Source organism: Anser anser (assembly GCF_964211835.1).
Source record: "Anser anser genome assembly, chromosome: 4".
In the NCBI taxonomy this organism is placed as follows: Eukaryota; Metazoa; Chordata; class Aves; order Anseriformes; family Anatidae; genus Anser; species Anser anser.
This window is the reverse complement of record NC_139724.1, coordinates 52,598,934-52,621,602: the sequence shown is the minus strand read 5'-3', so window position 1 is coordinate 52,621,602 and position 22,669 is coordinate 52,598,934. Positions and strand designations below refer to the sequence as shown.

Below are 22,669 nucleotides of genomic sequence, written 5' to 3'. Positions count from 1 at the left end.
GTGAAAATTTAATAAATGAAAAAGTTATCTCTTAGGGGCATCTGCAATTTTATTCTCCCTTCATATAATGCAATATTTACAGAATGTCTTCATTATAAGGATATTCATTACTATTATATTCCTCTGAACCTTGACATTACCCTGATTGTAAAAAAAATAATCTTGATGACAGCCATGATTTTGTGATCTCTCTACAATACTAATTTGTAGAGATATTTTCTATTTCCAATCCTCCACCTAGCTAAATACATGTAACTGCAAGGAAAAACATTTTAATAAACAGGGTAGAAGGAAGAGTATAATGGAAGTCATACTTTGACATGCAAATATAATGGACAAAACATTTCAGAAGTAAATTTTATTTCAGCATTCTAAACAAATATTTTATTTCAGAAGAGTTACAAGATTACAAGATGACCTTTAAACAAACAAAAGACATTATTATCTTTTGATTCTAAACATGCAAATTTTTATTTATTTTATTTTGCTAAGAGGTAGTGCCGCTTATTCAGAAGGTTTTAGTTCTGTGTTTATAATGCTTAACAGCTCTAAATCATTCTCGTTAAACAGTCCTTTTCTGAATAAGACAGGCAGCAAGAAAGCATTTTTTAAATCTGTTAAATTTTATCTGAGAGGAATGAAGGGTCATCAGGGTACCTCATAAGGGTAAATTTGAAATATATCTCCAGAGAGCAAAGCGTAATGAACTCATTTCTATAATGGAGTACTATTATACCTTTATATATGTGTACATTACCTTTCTTTTTGTCTGTAACACTTTTTATTGATAAAAACTTCATAGTTTCTTCGCATATGGTTGTGAAATCACAGTCACAGTGCCTCTTGCTTGATGAGAAGGCAGTGCTTGCTTTGAAATCTGTTCTGTTCTGTGAAATGCAGCTCCATGAGCTTCACAATAGTTTTTAAGTTACAATTTTGTAAATAAAGCACCTTAATGAACACACTTAAAAAGTTAATAGTCTGTAACATTGCTTAGAGTATGCATTCATTTTCTTGGTTTGCAAATTATGTCTTCTGTTTTCTATATTTAAAGCAAGTACTCATAACTGCCATTACTGAAGTTCAGGTTAAAATTTCCTACCAATAAAGCAATTTTATCGATTTTTATTGCCACCATTTTATTTATTTATTTATTTATTTATTTATTTATTTATTTTTGCCCATAGAGAACTAATTCCTCATGTCTCCTTAAAACAAAAACAACCATTTTTTGACAGGTGTCATCCTGTCTCTGCCATGTTTCCTCTCCCCCCCCCCCCCCCTTTTTTTTTCTTTTATTATAGATGATGCATTCTGCTTAAAATAATATGTCTGTTATTATTTTGGAAAGTAACTTCCTATTTGTAACATCATCCTTTCTGTAAGTGTTTCACTGGCTTTTAGAGGGCTCATCTCCACACTCTAGGGCTCAGTCAATCAGTAACAATTGTCTGACTCCTGGCTGTTATGTTAGAAAGCAAAACAAAGCACATCATTATAAAGGTAGAAAAGCAATTAGTGACAATTTTCCAATAAAAAGCTCACAGAGAAGGATGAGAAAATACACACCACATTTTTGCCTGAATTTACAGTCACCAGAATAATGATTGCAGCTGGGCTTATGGGATAAAATTTAGCAAGATTCTTGACAACTGAGGACAGATCAGCTTGTCACATCCAGAGAGAGATGGAGGTTTTCTCAGATTATTTAGTGATGCCAGATTCAGAAACACATTCTATTAGTCTTTTTCATGGTTTCACGAAAAGTGAAGAATTCTGACAGTTACAAAAATGCTAGGTCACTATCTTAATGCTAAGTGCTTATTTTGAGCAAAACGGTGTTTCCAAAATGCTGAAAAGTATGTTGAGCTGCACGAATGGATCATTTAAAACCCATCTGCATACTTTTAATGGTACGAAACATTTGCTGTAACCCACTACACTGTTATGAAAGGGTTTTTTGTTCATCTTACTGAATCGTTAAAATGAAAGGCTACCCCAGTAGCTGTTAAACAGACTTTAGCCTAACAGTTTTAATTATGTAATTTAGTTTTCCTTCATAAATTAGTATACCAGTAGATATTTTCCTCATTTATCTGTTATTCAGTTTTCATGGTTTCTCGAGGACTAGCTTATAGTGGAAGTACAGTTAGACTCAGATTTCAAGAATGTGATTATCAGTAGGATCTTGACTATGTGTTATTATTTTTTTCATGAAAAACATATTATTTTTCAACGTTTTGTAAAGCACTATAATTTCATTGGGTTTGTTGTGGTTTAACCCGTCTGGCAGCTAAACACCACACAGCCGTTCGCTCACCCTCCCCCCTCCCTCTCTGGGATGGGGGAGAGAAACGGGAAAGTGAAGCCGGTGAGTTGAGATAAAGACAGTTTATTAAGACAGGAATATAATAATAACAATAATAATAATAATAGTGATAATGATAATAGTATTAATAATAATAATAATGTGTAAGAAAACAAGTGATGCACAATGCAATTGCTCACCACCCGCTGACCGATGCCCAGCCTATTCCCGAGCAGCCGGCCCCCCCACCCCGGCCAGCCACCCCTATATATTGTTTAGCATGACGTCAGATGGTATGGAATACCCCTTTGGCCAGTTTGGGTCAGCTGTCCTGGGTCTGTCCCCTCCCAGCTCCTGCTGCACCCCTAGCCTGCTCACTGGCAGGACAGAGCGAGAAGCTGAAAAGTCCTTGGCCTGGTGTAAACACTGCTCTGCAACAATTAAAACATCAGCGTGTTATCAGCGCTCTTCTCATCCTAATCCAAAACATAGCACCCTACCAGCTACTATGAGGAAAATTAACTCTGTCCTAACTGGAACCAGGACAGGGTTGTAGTTATTTCATGTTATTAATAATCTATTTTCACAATAAATAAATAAATAAATAAAGCCTTAATTTTAGAAATGTCCCAGGTGTTAACGCACTTAATTGAATTGAAAAAGGTGTTTGCACTTAATTGAATTGTATTGTCACAGATCAGCAACCCAAGTGCAAAACTTTACAAAGCAAAGAAAATAATGTAATACTTAAAATTGTCTCAAATCTAAAAATAGAATACACCATCAGAGAGCACACCTCCTTGATATGTGCCACATTCATTCCACTTCTAATAAATACTTGATCACAACTTGCACTAGGTTTTGTTTGTATGGTATCTCCCACAGCTTTTGTATCCAAGAAATAATGCTTATTTAAGTTCTATTGTTTGAATATATATATATACATTAAAGAAAATCAGATTCATATGTCAGATATAATGACCAATATTGAGCAATCCCTTACAGATCTACATTTAAATAGCATTTGGATCAATTTTATGAGGTCATTTTGAATAGCAGTGTTCCTGCATGTTTAAAATAAACCTTATTCTGAGCATGATTTATAGAATTTTTAAGCATTTTGAAACTCTGTTTTAGGAAATATTTAATAAATTAACTATTTGTAGGTTTGGGGGAAGAACAGTTCTGTAACACATGAATTCAGTTATGAAATTTCTAGAAAATACATGCAAGTGTTCTCATTGTTGTGACCATAGAGATTGTATTAAATTCTTAAAAAGATTTTTTTTTTTAAACAGAAAAGATTCACAGAGCACTGCTAAAACTTTTCTTTAAATTGTCATTAAGCACAGTAAGTATCCCACATTAAGATACTACCGACTCATCAGAACATTTCAGGTAACTTCCTAAGTGAAGTTTGGCCAAGATACTCATTGGATTCCAGCAATGTTTTTATCTTTTTTTGAATTAGCATTTCAGCATGCTCTAAACCTTGTTAAGTGCACCAAAACTTCCTACCACAAATGCAGAAGCAAATAACTTTTTAAAATATAGTATGCATTTTAGAAGACCCATACTTATTACCATTGTTAAATTATTGAAAGCCTTTGCAAGTTTTTCTTCAGTGTTTGTAATGGATAAAGGACAAAAAATCAGAGTCTGTGTTGTTTCAAATTGATTGTTTAAAATCAAAATAACTTAAAAATGGATCACAATATTAGAAAGAGACTGGTAGCCTGCTGTGTTATAGCTGTATTTTCTACATCGAAGTTATTATTTCTCAGCTGCCCTTCTAGCTTTATGAAACCCATGAGCATGAAACCCATTAAAACTTTCAAGGCATACATAAAAGTATGGAATCCTACACTAATAACATCGTTGTGCAGCTGATGCTTAGGAAAGCTTCAAGTTTTGCCAATGACAATATAAAACATTCACAAATAACACTCACCCCAAATGCCAGATCTCTGATTTGACAGTTCTAGTTTATCATTTTCCTATTACAACATGACAAACAACTTTGGTCATTTTCAGTATTTCCTTTTTTCTCTTTTGGGTTTGCATTCTGTTTCCCAAAGACTATTTCTGAAGTTGTCAGCCAACCCTGATAAAAATGAGAAAGAAAATATATATTAACTTTAAACAAGCTACCAGTGCTGTGCATCTCTGCACCTCCAGTTGTTGTGAGTCATTGTGCTATTCCTGGGTGACTGTCACATTTACACTCCAAACAGTCCCTTGATTACGCTGCAATTGATTTATATTATGTTTTATACAATCGCAAAAAAATGATTTTCCAGGTCTTTTTACAGTTTCAAAAGGAGTTCTGATTAATCTGATAATAAAAGTTATCCAATAACAAAGATTGTTTAAATATCTTCTGCAAAAGGAAAATGTGGAAGAAGGAAAACAAAACAAATCTGAAGGCAAGTAGCTTTTTCTCCTATTCTTTTCTCAACAATTTCTGAAGGTAAATTTTGAGGTAGTACAACTGTAAACTTTTTTTTCCTTTTTTTTTTTTTTGCATTTAGTAATTTAAGCAAATCAGTATAGAACTTCTGAACTTGAATTTATCCTAGATGTTAGAATTGAGGAAATTGGAAGATGTAAACCATGAGTTCAAATGTGTATCTCATTTTCTGCTTAGAAAATTAAAATGGGATCCTTCTTTTGAAGATCTGCTGCTGAGCTACTAGCACCAGCTCTTCCCCATGATGCACATAAATCTGGTCTCCACACCAAAACATTAGATTTTTGTCATTACTTTCATTCTCTTTATATCAATTACTCCTTTAGAGTGTCTAGGACAGCTTAAGCATAATTTCTCTCTTGTAGGGAAAAGGCCTTCAGAGCTGACCCTATTTTGAGCAAACTTGATGATCTCTAGAAATCCCTTTCCAGCTTAAATTATTTTCTGACTCAAAGCACAAAGATGTAGTCTGTACCTGAAGTATTTTGCTATTGAAAATGCCTTTTCTTAGTGAGTATAACTATCCTTGCCTTTCCTTTATTACTGAGACATCTTTCTCTTTCACTTCCTTTCCCACCCGTTCTTTGATACAAAGAAGTATCCGTAACAAAGTAAATTACACAAATATATGGTCAATGCTAGGATTTATTCATTTGACAGAATTAATTAGATAATTAACCTTAATGAAAACTTTGTACTTAGGCATATCACAGCTACAACATTTCTTATCTATTCTAACCAGGTTACTGAAGGTCATTATCAAATACGTCACTGAGTACCAATTGTAAGGAAATGGTAACGTGTTAAAAGTTTTCCTTCCTTCCTTCCTTCCTTCCTTCCTTCCTTCCTTCCTTCCTTCCTTCCTTCCTTCCTTCTTAATCTGTAAGCCTCTCTAAATTGATCTATTTATGTCCTGTTACTTCTGGTGTTGTTTTTTGTTTGTTTTTATTTAATTTTCTTTATGCTAATTATTTTCTTACTCTTTCTGCTTTATTTCAAAAATTTCTATATTTACTTCCATCCCACTGAACTCACTATAGCATATTTCAGGTCTGGGTACTGTGGTACCTATTGTGTTAGACCATGTCTGTGTAGAGATAAAAGAAGAGTACCACTCTGCTTCTAGGACATTGTTCTGAAAGCAGTACCATTTTGAAGTAGCTGGCCTACAACGCAAATATAGATAGAAAGTCACATAAAGCAGTTTGAAGTGAACTTTGTTGAAAATGAGGGTATTAAATGAAAGAATATTATGATAACCTTGATTTTCATTGAACACAGCTTTTTGTAGACTGCTCTCACCTGTTCTTTTAATTTCAATATAAACAAAGTCTTTGATGAATTTTTATGTAAATAAAACTATTTTTCTTGTATTTAGATTCTTTCTCTTTCTTTCTTTCTCTCTCTTTCTCTTTCTTTCTCTCCTTCCTCTTTTTTTTTTTCCGAAACACTGAAGCAACTCTTGCAATTATTTATAACTTGTTCACCTTCATTTAAAGCCATGTTTATCTTATTTTTTTCTAATATTCTTCTTTTTAAAAGATTATTAAAAAAATACATTTTAAAATATTCTCCTTAAAGTCCCGGATACTATACACACTTAATATACTATATAAATCAAAATGTTTGAAATAATATATCAGATTTGGCAAAATACATCGATTTTAAAGTCTTTGTATCAGGCTGCGTACACAGAAGTTCAGCAAACTGGCAATCAAGAAGAACAAATTTGGGATTAAAGACTATAGCTTTGTGGAAACAGGGACAAAAACTATTATTTTTCAGAATTGTTTGAAATCATAGAGAGTAACTGTTGCATGAAATCTTAGTATCATGTAACTCTTAATGAATAGACAGGGTATCATTTTGAGGAAAAAATGGTTTGTCTCATGCCTCTAAGGCACCAGATACAGAAGGTCGTTTAATGTATTCTCCATTGACCTTTAGAGATCGTTCCACATGACAGTAAAAAAAAAAAAAAAGACATTTTTTAGAAGTTCTAACTATTTTATAACACCTTTTTATTACATCCATTTATAGTTCTCAATTCTATTCCCCAAAATCATTCCACATTAAATTGTTCTTGCTCTTCTTTTTCTGTAAGTGATAAAATAAGACTACAACTAAACTAGGGACCCAGGAGTGCTTCTCATGCCCTGAGTGCAAGGTGAATACTCAGCTGCATCTCGCTTCTTCCCAGAATGATATCTGGGCAAAAATGATCCTTCCTTCACATCTTGTTTTCCATGATTGAATGCATAGACCAGAATGGAGCTGTAATATACTACAGCCATATCCCCATCTGCACAGCTACTGAAGTCCCTTTTAGCTGTCAATTCAATCAGCTACACATACCTACCTAACCTCCAAATATGAAAGTTCCCAAATTCCCAAGCATTTGTAGTCTCAAACATGCCCCAAAACAGTTTTTTTCATTTTATATTTCTTGTTACAAACTGCTTCTGTGATTGTGGCACCAGACTTGTAGGTAGTGGGATGGATGTACTCCATGTTCACTGAAGTATTTTTGCAAAAGAGCCCTGAAATGCAGTGCCCACAGGTATTTTGCCTAATTGTTTATCAAACTAGTGACTAATCTGGCATTACTTCTAAGCTCAGGTCAACAAGAATATTGATTCCTCTACAATAACTAGCTCCAATTTATTTTTCACAGAATACATTTCTAGTCTTTGTAATTTATCTCTGTCATTTCTTTGTCTGGTTGAGTGTTTAATTTCCAGTTTTAAGGACACAAGAATCCTTATTTAATTTTTCTTCTCTCCAAATATTGCATGTTTTATTGAAACAACTGCATCTTTATTTCTATAGACCCATGGTAGCAGAAATAAATTCTCTGATTATTCAGTTTCTTAAAAATTGTCATTCAATAGTGCCTTTGTCAGCCATGCAATGTGATCACAGAATTGCTGTTCTATATAGTAAATAGCATACATCGTGACTTTCACTCTGCTTAGACAAATATGATATTTTCATTGGAATTTAGTGAACTATAGGGAAACCACATGTTCATATGTCTGTGTAAATCACAATCAAAATAGAGAAGATACACAGTCTGACTCACACCCCTGTGCAACAATTCATTACAAATTAACATGGACATTCATTTTCATTTTCTTCTGCTTAAGCAATACATACTTAGTGACTCAAAAACCAGATTACCACAGAGTTAAAGAATTTTCCACTCTGTTTAACGCAACCTTTTGGATGGCAGGAAATGCAGCCACCTAAGAGAATATTTCTTGAGGATTAAAGTAATTTCACTGTTCACCCTGAATAATATATTAAATGCGTGTAATTAGGAAAATAAATAAATAAATAAAAAAGCTTTAATCACACACATAATTTATAATCTATCAAATGCATTGTGATTTCTTTCAGTAAAATAAGAGCAATAATTTTGTGTTCTTGGTTCTATGAGATGATAGGAAAAGAAGGAATGTATAACTATTCAGCTTACTTCTTGGCTACCTATTAAACTCTTCCATTATTATCATTCTTCTTTATTATTGGTATTCCTCTTTTGGAAAAACAAAAACAAAACCAACAATGAAATACATGGGTTGGAATCTATTGCATTACTTACCATTTGCAATGAGCATTATTGTATATGCAGTAGTTCCAATTCTCTACCAAATTAAATCTGGATTTGCAAATCAAAGTTTATTTTGACTGACTATGGGCAAAAGTGGTCAGGATATATTTGTGTATATTACCTGCATCTGTGTAACACCCACATGTACTTTGACACACCTGCTGCTTTCAGCTCCAGCAGTTCAGTAGAAAATGCTCTCCTTAAATCTCAAAGTTGTATCAAATTCTTTCACATAAAATTGTATTTATTTTTGTGTCTTGCACACATGCTGTGAGTAGAAATGCAAAAGAGGATGAAGAGGAAAGGAGAGATAGAGAGACATGTGAAGGAGTAAAAGATAGCACAAATAATATAAATAACTCAAAAAAAATTTCCTGGAACTGACTTGTATGAGCTCAGGTGTGAGCATTAGTCACTTCAAGCTGAATCTTAGGGGGCCCAGGAAGGAACAAGCATTATAAGCATTTTCTTCAGCTGCAATTTACATACATTTACTTTTTTTTTTCTTTTCTTTCTTCTTTTTGGCTGCACAATTATTTCTTACAATTGGCCTATGAGTTAGACGTTTTGCCACAGTTGGATTCCAGGAGTCATATCAGAGTTATTGTGAAATAAAAGGTAATTTTGTGTCAGTAAGTGGGTGTGAGCCTAAGGGAGTCTGACTGAAGCTAAATGAGTAATTGAGCCTGTGAAAGTTGGAGCAAATGTGATGTGCATTCAAAAGTCTTCAAAAAGAGATTCTTCATCTTTCTGTCCCTTCTGCCCTTAGAAGGCCATGGCATGGGCAGGATACTTTGGTTTGTTTGTTCAATGAAATACTGTTCCAATTCTAAACGTCAAACATTAAAACACATTTGATTATCAAATGCCAAACCATCAAAATATATTTGATTAGCAACTGAAGAACTTCATAAAATGTGAACTCTTGAAATCCAGTGGCTGAAGATCTCCTACAGAATATACTGAAGGGAATGAGAAGAATGAGGAAACAACAACAACAAAAACTATGAAAAAATGACTGGTTTTGGTGAGGTGATGGAAAAGTCTGGAAAAGATGGAAGTCTTCCAGATGGAAGTCTGGAAAATTTTGGGACCAGCAGTAAACTGAATTATTATGTCATAAATAAAACAATTAAAATAATAGGATTGGAAAAAGAAATGTTTTCTGGATTAAAATAATTCCATACTTCCACCATTCCAGAACTCCTCCACAGCACAGTGTAGTCCTGTAAAATGACATCTGTGTTACAGTAAAAGTGCATAATTTACTCATTATATTTTGTTACAGAGCAGATCCTTTGACTAGTCTGGTTACAGTATTACATTAAATATGTATATATACACTGTACAGGCTACGAATCTAACAGGTGTTCATTTCAACAGATAATCAAAACAAAATATGATTAAGGAATTAGTAATGAACAAATCAATTCAGATCAGCAGATGACCGATGAGTTTCAGAACTGTTTTGGAATTTATGATGTATCCCTCAAAAGAATGAAAATTGCCTTTTCTACCAAATACTGCTTTAATATAGCTCAGGAATGATTACAATAAGAAGGCCTCACCACAGACTCTGTTTTTCAGAAAAATAATTAATTAATTAATTAATTAAATAAGTTTAATATAAATTAAGGGAGAGTGTTTTTTGAAAAAAAAAAAAAAAAAAAAAGGACAACTTCCATTCCAAAGTCTCTGAAACTTTTGGAGTGCAATTAATCACAATTTACATAGCTTCTATAAACTAAACTAGCAATTTTAATACTTATCTATTTGTTATTAGCTGCAGCTAGATAATCAAAAAAAAAGATAATTATTCAACATTTTCACTTATTGGTTATTTTTGTGCTGCCTATATTGCCAAGCAATTAGGACAGAAATATTGCTTTGCTTTATGTTCCTTTCAGTGCTAGAATATGGTGCATGCTGGACTAGCATTTGCATTAAAAAAAAAGTTGGAAATTTTAGAATTGTGTTGCATAAAGTTTGGTCTATAATTTTCATTGGAATGCAGAATGTATTAAAAAACTCACGTACCTGTTTTCAGGTATAGATAGATACCTAACTGAATAGTGTGAACATGTGCATAACCAATCATAAGAAGTGTATGTAACAGTTTGGAGGGAATCTCTCAGCTACTGCAGGGTCCATATTTTAGGAAATATTAATGTTGAGACTAATGATGACTATATCCTAGCATTCAGTTGAACTAAGCTGGAACTTGGAGAACCACAAACCTAATTCAAATACTCACTTACCTCCCATTATAGGTCTAAATAAGCCAAGGATCCATGAAGTAAAATACATGAATGGTATATGTTGCGTAGATGAAAAATACTTAATTTTGTTTTGCAGACAGTTAGAAACCATGTTGTGATTTTTATTGGAAAGCAGTAATTTGTGTTTTAAAAGCTGTAGCTACGAACTTTGTATTCCAGCTGTTGGATAGGTAACATTTGCTGCTCGTCCATCAACATATACTCTGCTTTGCTTACTGCTCTACTGTCCTATTAATGGAAACTTAAGTAATGAATTTGGTGTTAATCTGAGACTGGGGTTAGGAAGGTCAGGAATCTCCAGCTAATGGGAATGACAAACTTTAAGGAAGAGCAAGCAACTGATTAGTCGAGTTGGAGACGATTTCAAACACTGTATAAGAATTTTGAGTTGATACTAAGACTAGAAATTGTAGCTTTGACTTCACTGAGTCTAAGATTCTACACTGCGTTTCTGCCTGAGTGCAGCCAGTCATACTGATTTTGAGTGGAATTTGGCTAGTTCTGCATTCCTGGTATGTAACATTCTGACTTTTTTTTTTTAACATATATATGTGTGTATATATATATATATATTTTTTTTTTTTCCAATCATATGTAATGCTTGTCTGTAGAAATCAAAATTTCTGTATGGAACCATAGCCATATTTTTTATCATAGATTTATCTTTTCGATTGAATTTAGTATTTAACAGTTAATTTCAGGTTCGTTTAGGAAGACAGTGAAATGTTATTACTTTTATCAGTCTCTGTTCTTTCATGAGTGATTACTCTGTAACTCATTTGGTGATTCATTTTCACTGTTATTTTTCATTGCCTTTCTTTGAATTTTATTTATTTTATTTTTATTTTGCTTTAGGGCAGAGAGTTAAGGCAAAGTAATCATAAGATAAAATAAAGACTGTTCTCTGCTATCTTCTTTCAGCTGAGATTAAACAATTTGTGTTGATTGACAGAATGGAGTTTTCATTGAGTGCAGTGTGCTTCTTCTTGAGACTACTTTTAAACCCAGAATATTTTTATGTTATCAAAATAATGATGTCAACTGAAACAAAGCTTCAGAACTTTGTAAGAAAAGGAATAGCACTTAATGAGTTCTCTCTCATAAAAAAGAAAAAAAAGTATATAAAATAGTGTTATAGATATAATATGTACATTTTTGATCAATAAATTTGATCAATAAAAGTTTGTTCATCCTAGAGAAGAATAAGCTAATAGGGTTTGGAAGAGTTTAACTACTGTTTTCATGACCTAGGGAGGATTACAGGACCATTCTCTTCTCAAATGTTCACAGCAGAAGGACAAGAGGCAACAACTGCAATTTGCAGCAAGGGGAATTCTAAATATATATAAAGGAGAAAAAAGAAAAAAAAAAAAAAAGTCTGCAAAAGAAAGGTTATAACAGTAAAAAATTTCTCTGATGGCACCAGCCTCTGAGCCATGTGTTTATCAGGTGGGCTTTCTGGGTCCTGTCTGTACCCATTCCTGCCACTGAAGGGATAGAGGAAAACACCACCTGTACTCCCGCTCCATCTACTAACTGCCTCAGTCCCCTGAAGTCCCTTTTGATAGCCTTCAGGCTTCTCTCAGCAATTTCATTGCTGCCAGCCTGGTCTATCAATAGAGGACAGTAATCAGAGTGGCGAAACAGGTTGAGAAGGTTTCTGGCAATATCCCTGACCCAGGCCCCAGGGAGGCAGCAGACTTCCCTCTGGGTAGGGTCAGGCCGAGATATAGGGCCTTCTGTTCCCCTGAGAAGGGAGTCACCTACAACGATCACCCTTCTTTCTTTCTTGGTGGAGGCAGTCTTGAGGCGTGGAGTCAACTTCCTTGCCCTAGGCAACCTTCTGGGTGGACTTTTGACCACATCCTCACCCACCAGTCTCTCAAGCTCCAAGGCCTCTTACCTGTTGTGTAAGGGCACCTGGGAAGGTGAGGCTGGTAGGGAGGGAGACTCCCTGTGACTCCAAGCAGGGACCTGTTTCCATTCCTCCTCATCTCCTAGTTCCCCTCCCTCTGCCTCACAGTGACAGGGCAGGGGGTCCACCACTATTTGGGGTGTCTCACCCTGGTGCCTTTCTTTCAGGCCTGGCAGGGAGCTGCTCCACCGTTCTATCTCCTGTTCACACTCGCTGATAGCAGTTAACCTCTCCACTTCACACATATGGTGTCTCTGACACCCTCTGATGGCAGCAACAGGCTCAGGCACTCCCTGCATCCAGAGACCTGAACTGCCGCATTTCTGAGCAGGCAGTCAGCCTGGGTCACCACAGACTTTCTGTAAAGAGCTTTCTGCCTAGTGCAGGCCATGGCTGGTTTAGCTACAGGTAGGTGAGCTATTCTGCTGAGTGGGGAGGGACACTGCCCTGGCCAAGAGCGCGCTGCCCTGACTGATGCGCCGTGCCCTGTTTGCCTGCTCTGTTCCCCGAACTCCAGGCCGCTTGGGCTCCCTAGGGGCTGCCTTTGAAGGGGAGGCAGGGAACAGACACAGCTCCTGGCTCCTGGCAACAACATGCCTCACAACGGCTGCCGGGGCCTGGAGGCCTACTCGGCTGCCTTGAGGGGCCTTGAAGAAGGAAAACACCCTCACACAGCGAGATCCCCCCACTCTGCTAAAGAATGTCTGCCCCAGAGCTGATTGCCTCAGTGATCACATTATGAACTGTCACACTGCTGAGAAAAAAATATAATAGTACTAAGAGAACAATATGACCATGAAATGATCACTGAACCCAACTTCAGGAACAAAGCATGTGGAAAGTAAAAATTTGATCAGATTTCGACAGACAAATAAAACTGAAGACTAAGTATGCAAGGACAAAATTAGACAAGCCATGGGAAAGAAATACGGACAACTCTCCAGGCATGTCACATGAGAAAGTAAATAGCTAGGCAAGCACTGTAGGAGTCTAGGAAAATATCCCTCGACAATCACCATGTTTGGTATTATTTTTCAAGAGTTTACAGGAAAATACAAAGCACGATCATGTGGCTAATGAAATTGCTACCATTGACACTGGGAAGATTTTCTCCAGACATAGTGTACGAACAGGTTAAAGCATATTTAGAAAAAAAAAAACAACTACATTTTATATTGCCAGGGTCAGAATAAATTCTCGGTGCTAAAAAAAAAAAGAATAAATAATTATCCTAATGGTAGTCTTTGAGTGCTCAGGTTCAATTTTGCAGAACATTTGCTTAGTTTCTTGTTCTTCATTTATGCAGCTGATTTTCATTTAGACTTTTCCACTTATTCCATTGCACTGCATTTTCAGTTCAGTTTACTCTAAAAGAGGAGTAGTGATTTAAGAAATGGTTGCTGGTAAGTGATTGTAATGCCTACCTTCAAAAAGGAAGAAAAAAGGAGACTGAGGTAATTATGGATGGAGTGTTTAGCTTGAATTCCTAGAAAATGGACAAGAACAATGTCTAAGCACCTAAAAGAAAACAGCTTAGATGAGTAACTGCTAACCTGGACTTGTTATGAACAATTTGTGTTGAACAGACCTAATTTTCTTCTTTAAAAAAAAGTACCAGAGCTGTACGTAAAAAGGGATGTATCCCGATGTTAGTACGGATTTTGCCAGTCACACTCTGACATGACATTCTCATAAGTAGACTGAGGAGGCACTGAGAAGTAATAAGCCACTATAGAAAAACAAATCTCAAATACATAACTGGTTGGAAAACTACTCAGAAGTGGGTTACAGTGAAAATGAAAGTGTAAAGAATAGACAGTCCAAGTTCACCTCTGATTCCATTGCCACTAATAGTTTCATTATTAAACTGAATGATTGAACAGAGAGTATGTGCATTATATTTACAGCTGCTGTTGGAAAGAATGGGAAGTATTTGAAGAACGGGAAGCATAAATGCCTAGAAAAAAACTCAAAGCACTCTTAAACCTGAAAGGAGCTGGAACTCAGAATTCAGTTGAAAAGGACAAGTTGAAAATTCTACATTTAAACCAGAATGATCAACTACATAGAGACTAGGGAACTGGATAAATCATTAGGATGCAGAACAAAATCTGAGTGTGGTTGACTTCAGTCTAAACGTAAATACAAAATGTATGCTATTGCCAATGGAGGGCACACACTTTTTCCTCTAAGCAGGAGAATAACCAATAAAATATATGCAGGAAATACAATATTATTCTCAGCTTTGCTGAAGTTTTGGTGAATATTGTGTCCAGGTTCTGGCACTGCACAACAAAAAAGGCATGGACTAAATGATAAAACCATAGAAGAGACCATAAGAGTGTTTTGAAAGAGATCATGTATGAGGAAAGAGTACCGGTATTGCTTAGCTGTAAGAACAGATGTTTCAAAGGTGATACAGTAACCTTTGTAAGGATATGTAGAAGGAGAATGTCTGCTCCTCCAAAGTCAAGGACCTTTTCAAATTCAGTAAGGGATAATAAGAAATGGAGGTAGTGATGGAACTCAAGTCTGGTCGGTCACATTAATTTATGAGAGTATGTGAGAAAATAGGAACATTTATTCCAGCAGGATAATCTGATGGAGGATTTCCAAGCTGGGAGACAATGGCCAGATAAAAACCTCCCAGTCGCACTAATTGGCAGGCTAGCAAGCTACAGGCACCACTTCTAGCAAGAATGAGACCTGAAGCTGATGAGACTGTAAACCAAGGGGCCCTAGATTAGGAGGATGCAGGAAACTGCAGAGCTTTGTAAACCCATGGGGGACATGTAGATGAAGGAGGAACAAGAAGGGAGGTAGAAAAGTATATAAAAGGACCTGTTGTGTAAAATGGTGCCAGTCAGGACACTTGTCTGCCAGAGCCCTGCAACCGATCACTACAGTCTGATCTACCTTCTTATATTTTCTCATTAAATCTTCTATTAACTCTGTCTTTTTGTGTATTAATGCTCTCTCTCCCATGTGTATGTGACTGCAAGGAGTGCATGCCCACTACTGGCAAGACCAGTACACATACATGTGAGTGAAGCTTGTGCCAGCTACTGGAATCAGGCCAGGGATGTAGGCACCCGCAACCTGTGGTGCCAGCTACTGGAGCGAGTGGGGTCCTAGCGTCATCTACTGGAGCTTGTGGTGGTCTTCTACCCACAGCCTCTGGGGTGGGAGCAGTTTGTGTTCCCAAACTAGCTACTGAGGGGGACCAGCATGAGTGAGGTGTGTATGGAGCTCTGTACCAGTGGCTGGAGTGGGGAAAGAAGCAGGTACATTCCCCTGCCTGGGTGGAGCCCCTCGGTTCCTGGGCACTTGGCTGGACCCCAGGGACAAAATAGGAGTGGTCTTGGACCAGAGTGGCTAAAGGAGGAGCCTGTGCCTCTTTATTTCACTTAATAACCCTCTTTAAATATGCAGAAGATAACTGTAAAGAGACATAAAACCAATTCCTGGCCATATGAAAGACGATAAAACAAGCTGAAGCTTCCAACTAAACGAGTTAGAGTCAGGTAAGACATTAAGAAAATTGTCTAATATTATGGATAGTGAAGCATCAAAATAGATTACATGACGGGGCATGGAGTCTGTATTTGGAAGTCTTAGACAAGTATCTGTTAAGAATAGTACCTAATGATAACGCGAGCACAATTGCAAGATGGTATGCTATTTCCATTTTGTATGCATGCACTGACACTGCACTGGGGAAAAAAGACTGACTAGATGACCTTTGGAAGATCCTTCCTATCCACATTTTTGGTTATACAAGAAACAAAAGTAGCAAAGGAATCTTTTATATCTTTTATTTCAATTTATCTACAACTAATTGCTTTTTTTTTTTTTTTTTTTGAAACAGGATTCTGTGAAGTATTATAACACTAACAGTGTATGATGCTGAAAGTTCAGTAGCAAGGATTTTTTGAAGAACCTGTCATCTTCTACCTGTAGAATAGTAAAACCAAACATGCGTAAGTCCCATTAGTCTGACCTTACTACCACATGAGCTTTTAGAACAAATTCTGAAGGGAAGCTCAAGGGTGTAGCGATCGGAGGAAAATGTGATAAAATGCAACAAAGTCCTGTTGCAGGTAGGTTGTGTCAGACAAATGTAGATGGATTTAAATTTGCTGAACTTAATATATCTGCAGTCTGTCTGTGAAAACATTTGATATGGTGATTCACAAGGACATATAATTTAAGATGAAGTAGGCATACAAGAAATGTAAAATGGATACAGTTTGCCCTCCGTTCTGTCAATTATATTGGCAAAACTAGAAGACAAATTCCACTTTTGGTGAGAAAAAGTTCTTGTTTTGTTCAACTAAAAAAGAAAATGGTCATGAATGTCAAAAAAAATCTGTTCAGAAATTTTAGAAAAAGGACATTGCTAACTCATTCAGGAGCTGCATTTAAAAACAAACACAAAAATTCAACAGAAAACAAAACAGATAAACAGTAGAAATATATATATATATATATGTATTCCTGTCCAGTTCCAAGAGGCGCTTTATCTGGTAAACTAGTTGTGTGGGAGAAGACTTGAAGGAGGGAAAGACGTGAAAAGTATAAGATGCAAGTAATATTTAGGCATTAGTAAAACATGGCATAAAGAAATGTCTAAACTGTACTGTTAGAACTAATACGTTAAACTTCTGTTCTGGAGGTATCTTATGGAAATGTTCTTTTTTTTTTCTTTTCTTTTTTTTTTTTTTTTCCTTTTCAGAATTTAGAGAAACGAACAAGCTGTATCGACTGGTGTGCATTTCCTACTGTCTTTCAAACCCTGAGAAAATTTGAAAAATATCCTGGAGAGATGTTAGAGATTATCTTAATAAGAAAATAAATCTGTCTTTCTAAATAAAAGACTTATATGTGGGGAAAATCATATATACTTCTCTGATTTGCTTCCTAATGCTAGAGAATTATTAGAGGCTGAGGAAGGAGGGAGGAAGCATGGGTCATTGAATACTAAAGGAAATAAAGTGTTTGAGTGCCTTTCAGGGCCTGCTATATATATGGCATAATATATCATAAACTTAGCTTTGGGATATGTTTTCTCAGACATTCCTTCTTAAAAAAAAATATATATATATATAAAAAAAAATCAAAGTGAATCTTTGTTAAAACTAGCTGGCTATGGTTCACTTTATCAGCTCATGTATGAGTTAAAAAAACTGCCAGTGGGCTGAACTGCATCTGAACTTTCTGAGGTTCATCATAGCGAAAAATCAGTGCAATCTTAAACACTGGTGAGAAAAATCTTCACATGAGAGAGGCAATGTTTGGAGTCTGGAGATCTGAGTTGAAAGTTCTAGTTTTGGGTTGATAGCCCCATAGCCACTATGCAGTCCTCCCACCAATTTAAGTGAGGCTAGATTGAATTAAAGTGGACTCACTTACATGAAACTAAAGAGAAAGGCTGAGAAAGAGATGTTTTTCCTCTTAGCTTCCTATATGTCTTGTGACAGGGAGCTGCTGCTAGCAGATCACTTTTTATTTATCTTCCAGGAACACTTTCTGTAGGCTTGTGTGTGTCTTCATGGACAAGGTACTGGGCAAGCACCTTAGATTTCCCAGTTTCTAATATTCGAGTTCCCTAAATTTTGGGACTCTTAGGTTATCAGTTCTAAGGGTTTCCAGGATAATTTCTTATCACCTCTCTAGGAAGTGTACCAAGAAAACATGTAGCTCAGAGGCTATAGATATCCAGCTCTCCAATTTTTCAACATCTTGTGGGAACTGATGAGATGGTCAACCACTGGGATGACCATGTCATCCATTTTGACTTCCATGGGAAACTTGCATGTGAAGTAAGATATTCTGACATATTCTAATAGCAAAAAATCAGTAACAACAAAATGTAAGATCTAGGCTTTTTATCCAAATTCAGGATGTTATTTATATAAGGTGGACTTTTTTTTTTTTTTTCATAACGTATATTTAGTTTCCTGGACAGAGCTAAATCAGAGCTAAATAATTCCATCTCTCCCAAATACACGGTATCCTCAAGTGGCAGAGGCTCAGAAAGAAACCTGAAGACACACGAATGTGACAGAGTTTTCCGTGCTGTCTGGAGACCAACAGCAGACATGGAGACAAAGCTTAGGGGTGCTCTCCAAAGTTGTTTATTGATTCTTCTGTTGAGTCAAAGAAATGGGGGAACAATATCATAGCTGGGATACAGACAATGGAGAAAATATACACAAGCTAGAGCATGGGACTGGAGGAAAGAAAGAAACCTACTGCTGCAAATTCACACTTCAAACAAACAAACAAAAAATGTGAGGGGAGAAGCCTTTAGGATAACAAGGACAAGGATCTGTTAGAAATACACTATATAATGTGTTTCATTTTTCCAGAGCCTGTAAAATAAAATAGATATCATACCTCTTAGCAGGAGATGTCCAATGATCATAGTTCTAAGGATTTTGTCTAGATTGTTTCTGTAAGTAATGGAATACAAGTTATAGTTCATTTATATATATATATATTTTTTTTTTTCTGTCAGAAAAGTATCTTACAGAACCCAATCAAGTGTTAAGCACTAATGTATTGTCAAGTGGAATAAAAATCCCTTAATTAGCACTTCAAATAACGTAAACAAACTGCACTACATTTCACAGAGTAAAGCAAATAAAAACTTGTTTGATTTGCAGATTCAGATTCGGGCTCATGTAAACTTATATTAAATCATGTGTATCTTGTACAAGTTACAAGCAAGCAAGTTGCAACACATTCCACAAACTAAGATTGGAGAAAAGGAAAACTGAAAAAAAAATTAAGGCTGGAATTTAATCACACTTCACCATTCAGCTCATTTCCACATTTTTTGATATTAGATTGCTAAAAGCAAGCCTTGACAAGCTATACGAGCACTACTGCTGATCCTATTTTATTGTAGAATCATAGAGTGGTTTGGGTTGGAAAGGACCTTTAAGATCATCTAGTTCCAAACCCCTGTCCTGCTCAGGGATTCAGTGGGAATTTTCACCAGTTATGTAAAATATTGATTTTGGTAAAAGAGTGTGAGGTAAATGAACAGTTTGTCAAATGCCAAAAGAGTTCATCATAATTTTCTTCCTTTTTCTTCCCCATGTCAAGACTGTGAAGTATCTCCAAAAACATTTTAAAGTCCATATATGTTGTGTCTCCCAAAAAACAAATTAAGTGTTCCCCCTGAAGGGCATGAGCCTATACGTTGTCTGGAGCCTATGCAGCAAGCACCTCATACTGAGCTCTTATGCATGCTGGCCCTGCCTTGGCTCTCTGAACTACTTCACTGCTTGGACACCATGCTGAGTAGCTATTTCGAAACCTTCTTTGATTCCTAAGCTCTGAACACATCCCTGCTCTCTTAGCTAGCTCTCTTTTCAAGTTTCCTTTTCTTCAGTCCTCTCCATCAATTACATCAACTTCAACTCTTCATTACACAGCTATCTCTTTGCCTTGTTCCTTGCTCTGGGATACCTCTTCTACTTTGATCACCACATTTACCAGTTTGTTAGACTTTGATCTCCCTTAATTCTCATTTACTTTTGAAATCTAGTTAATCTATCTAATTTATAAGGGAAATCTCATCATTTCAAGCAAGATATGAAGTAGTCAAGCTGAAGCAATCATTTCTCATTTTTTTTCTCTTGCCCTGTTTCCATGTTCATTTCTTTTTATGCAGTTTTATACTAGTTTTGATTTGTGGTCACTTCCATGCAACAAATATCTTTTGAGAAAGAGCCTGACTTACTATAGATCACTTGACAAATAGCAGCTATAAGAAGAACACTCTGGAGAATCAAGTTTTCCTTAAATATAGATATTCTCAGGCGCAATTCTTGGGTCACTGTTGTTACCAGATGGGATGTGAGCCATAGCTGGCAGAAAAAGTTCTTTTGCTGTTGAAAGTGATCTTAGTGTGAGGTCAAAGTCCTTCTGTACTTCTTTTTATATTTAGAAAAAAAAATCAAATTAATTTCAACTGTGCATGCATCCTGGAAAAAAAGTAAGTCCAGAGACAGTTGAAAACATTGGTTTTGTTATGGTTTACAAAAACAGTCATAAAATGCAAGGGTGGAAAATTACTATCTGACCCTCACCGTAAAAAAAAAAAAAAATAAAAAATTGATGGAGATAATTTTCATATTCTCTAATTTGAAAATTTGCAATCTACAATTATGTTGTAGTTGTCACAAAGTCTGAATGATGTACATTTCAGAATTAGAATTTAGAAACAGGTATTCCTTCCAGTATTTCTTATAGTAGAATGGCTGTATACTATGACATCATCTTCAGAAAAGGAACACACATAAGAATTTAATTTTAAAACTGAAATACCTAGGAACTGAGGTTAATAAAGAGCAAGTACTACACTTGAATATTTTTCTATTCATATTTATTATGTATGATTATTACGGGCAGAAAGTATTGTAAAATATTTTAATTTTTAAATATACAAATTCGTAATGAGCTCTATAAAATGCATCCCCTTATGTCATTAATACTTTAATTTCCATTGACACAGTAGACCTTTCCAATCATATCCATTTTTAAATACTCAGACTCAGATGATAGATCTATGCAGGCCAGGCTGTGCCTAGAATAAAAATCTGTAATCACTTGCTTTTGTGGATTAAGATAAATGGAAAAACTGTATGCCAAAGACGAGGCAAGTATCTTTGGTACACCTCTATTAACCTCTCAAATTTCTTCAGCTTTTCTGCCTTTTAAAGTGATATAGGATATGTAATTTTTTAGAAAATGTGTGAATTGAAGTCCCATCTCTTTTGCCATTCCCTTTCTTTGGATTTAAAAGACAGTAACTTACAACATTTCACTTCCAGGCTGTCACACAAAACTACATTGGTCCTTCCCAAGTTCCTAATAGAAGTTTTTCCTTTCTGAACTGCTGGTCTAGCTAGAGACTTTTCATCTTCATCCTACCTTTCCAATATGACAGCTATCAAAAAAAAAAATAATCCTTGTTGCTTTCTCTCTGCTTGTATAACAGTGTAGCAGCGTAGTAGTCAACACAAGAAGTATACTGTTACTGACTGTACTTCTGTAGGGGCTATATTGAATTCTCTGTGCTTTCTCTTTTCTCTTGAGTGATATTCGGGTTTCTGAGAGAAAAAGCACAATCACTCTTTAAGATTCTTTCTCAAAATTCCATGTCTCAGAGGAGCTGATAGTTTCAAAGAAGATTTGTAATAGCTCTTCTGTCTCCTACAGACCTACATTTAGGAAACTGAACAATGTATTGCATATTTTGCCCTGGTTTGTTTGACAGCATAGTGGGCTCTAAGTGTTCGGTGTTCATATTGTTAATGGGAGAAGAGAAGATATGAGGGGTTAGATTTAAAAGTATATTGGCAGCAATGTTTTCATTTGCATTGATGACTTCTTAACTAACATCTGAAAGGGCATTTTTGTCTTTCAAATGTCATTGCTTTTCTACCAATGACATTCTCATTTTCGTTCAGTATTGTGTATGTTGGAAACAAGGTAAGTTCACCTGTTACGTTCTCTGTGTGAAAACTTCTAGATCACAACTGAAAGTCTGTCTTTCAAGACAGGTCCTTAGTCAGTGCTAATTTTATTTGCTCTCAATGTTCCCTGGAAAGGCACTGAAGCAGAACTCTAATAATGGTTCAATGCTACACACAGCATTAGTCAGAAGTTTAAGAAGTGAAACAGAGGCAAGGTGATTCCAAAATAAAAGTGTTATTGAATCGTTTAAAATGTTCAGAGGAAACTTTCTGACTCCTGAATGATCTTCAGACAGGTCTATTTTCACTCATGGTAAGAGTTCAATTTAGAGCAAGAGGAATATCTACATGACTAGAAAGATCAGGATATAGAATATCCTTGGTGCAGAAGTTAGAGAATTTTACACAACATCGACAGTGTAATATAAACTTGCAACTGTACCTGCAAAAATGAGGAGCTTATCTTGAGTGAGACTAGTTGATAAAATACATGAAATAAGTGGTACGGTAGTAGAAAGGATTTTCTTCTAGTATAGAAGTAGAAAACAGTTACGAACTTAAGACTTAATGATGCAGCCCCTGGTCATTTTAAT

At 35.8% G+C, this 22,669-nt stretch overlaps 2 long non-coding RNA genes across 2 annotated transcripts; one reads left to right on the top strand and one right to left on the bottom strand.

The window, feature by feature from the left end:
* Positions 1-484: 484 nt before the first annotated feature.
* On the bottom strand, positions 485-20,855 carry LOC310899131. The gene is made up of 3 exons (XR_014584024.1): positions 18,985-20,855; positions 4,260-4,412; positions 485-887 (listed from the first exon to the last, which is right to left on the bottom strand). It is a non-coding gene; the product is annotated as an uncharacterized lncRNA (long non-coding RNA).
* LOC310899130 lies at positions 10,686-17,484 on the top strand. Its single transcript, XR_014584023.1, has 3 exons — positions 10,686-11,182; positions 16,454-16,685; positions 17,321-17,484. It is a non-coding gene; the product is annotated as an uncharacterized lncRNA (long non-coding RNA).
* Positions 20,856-22,669: the final 1,814 nt, after the last annotated feature.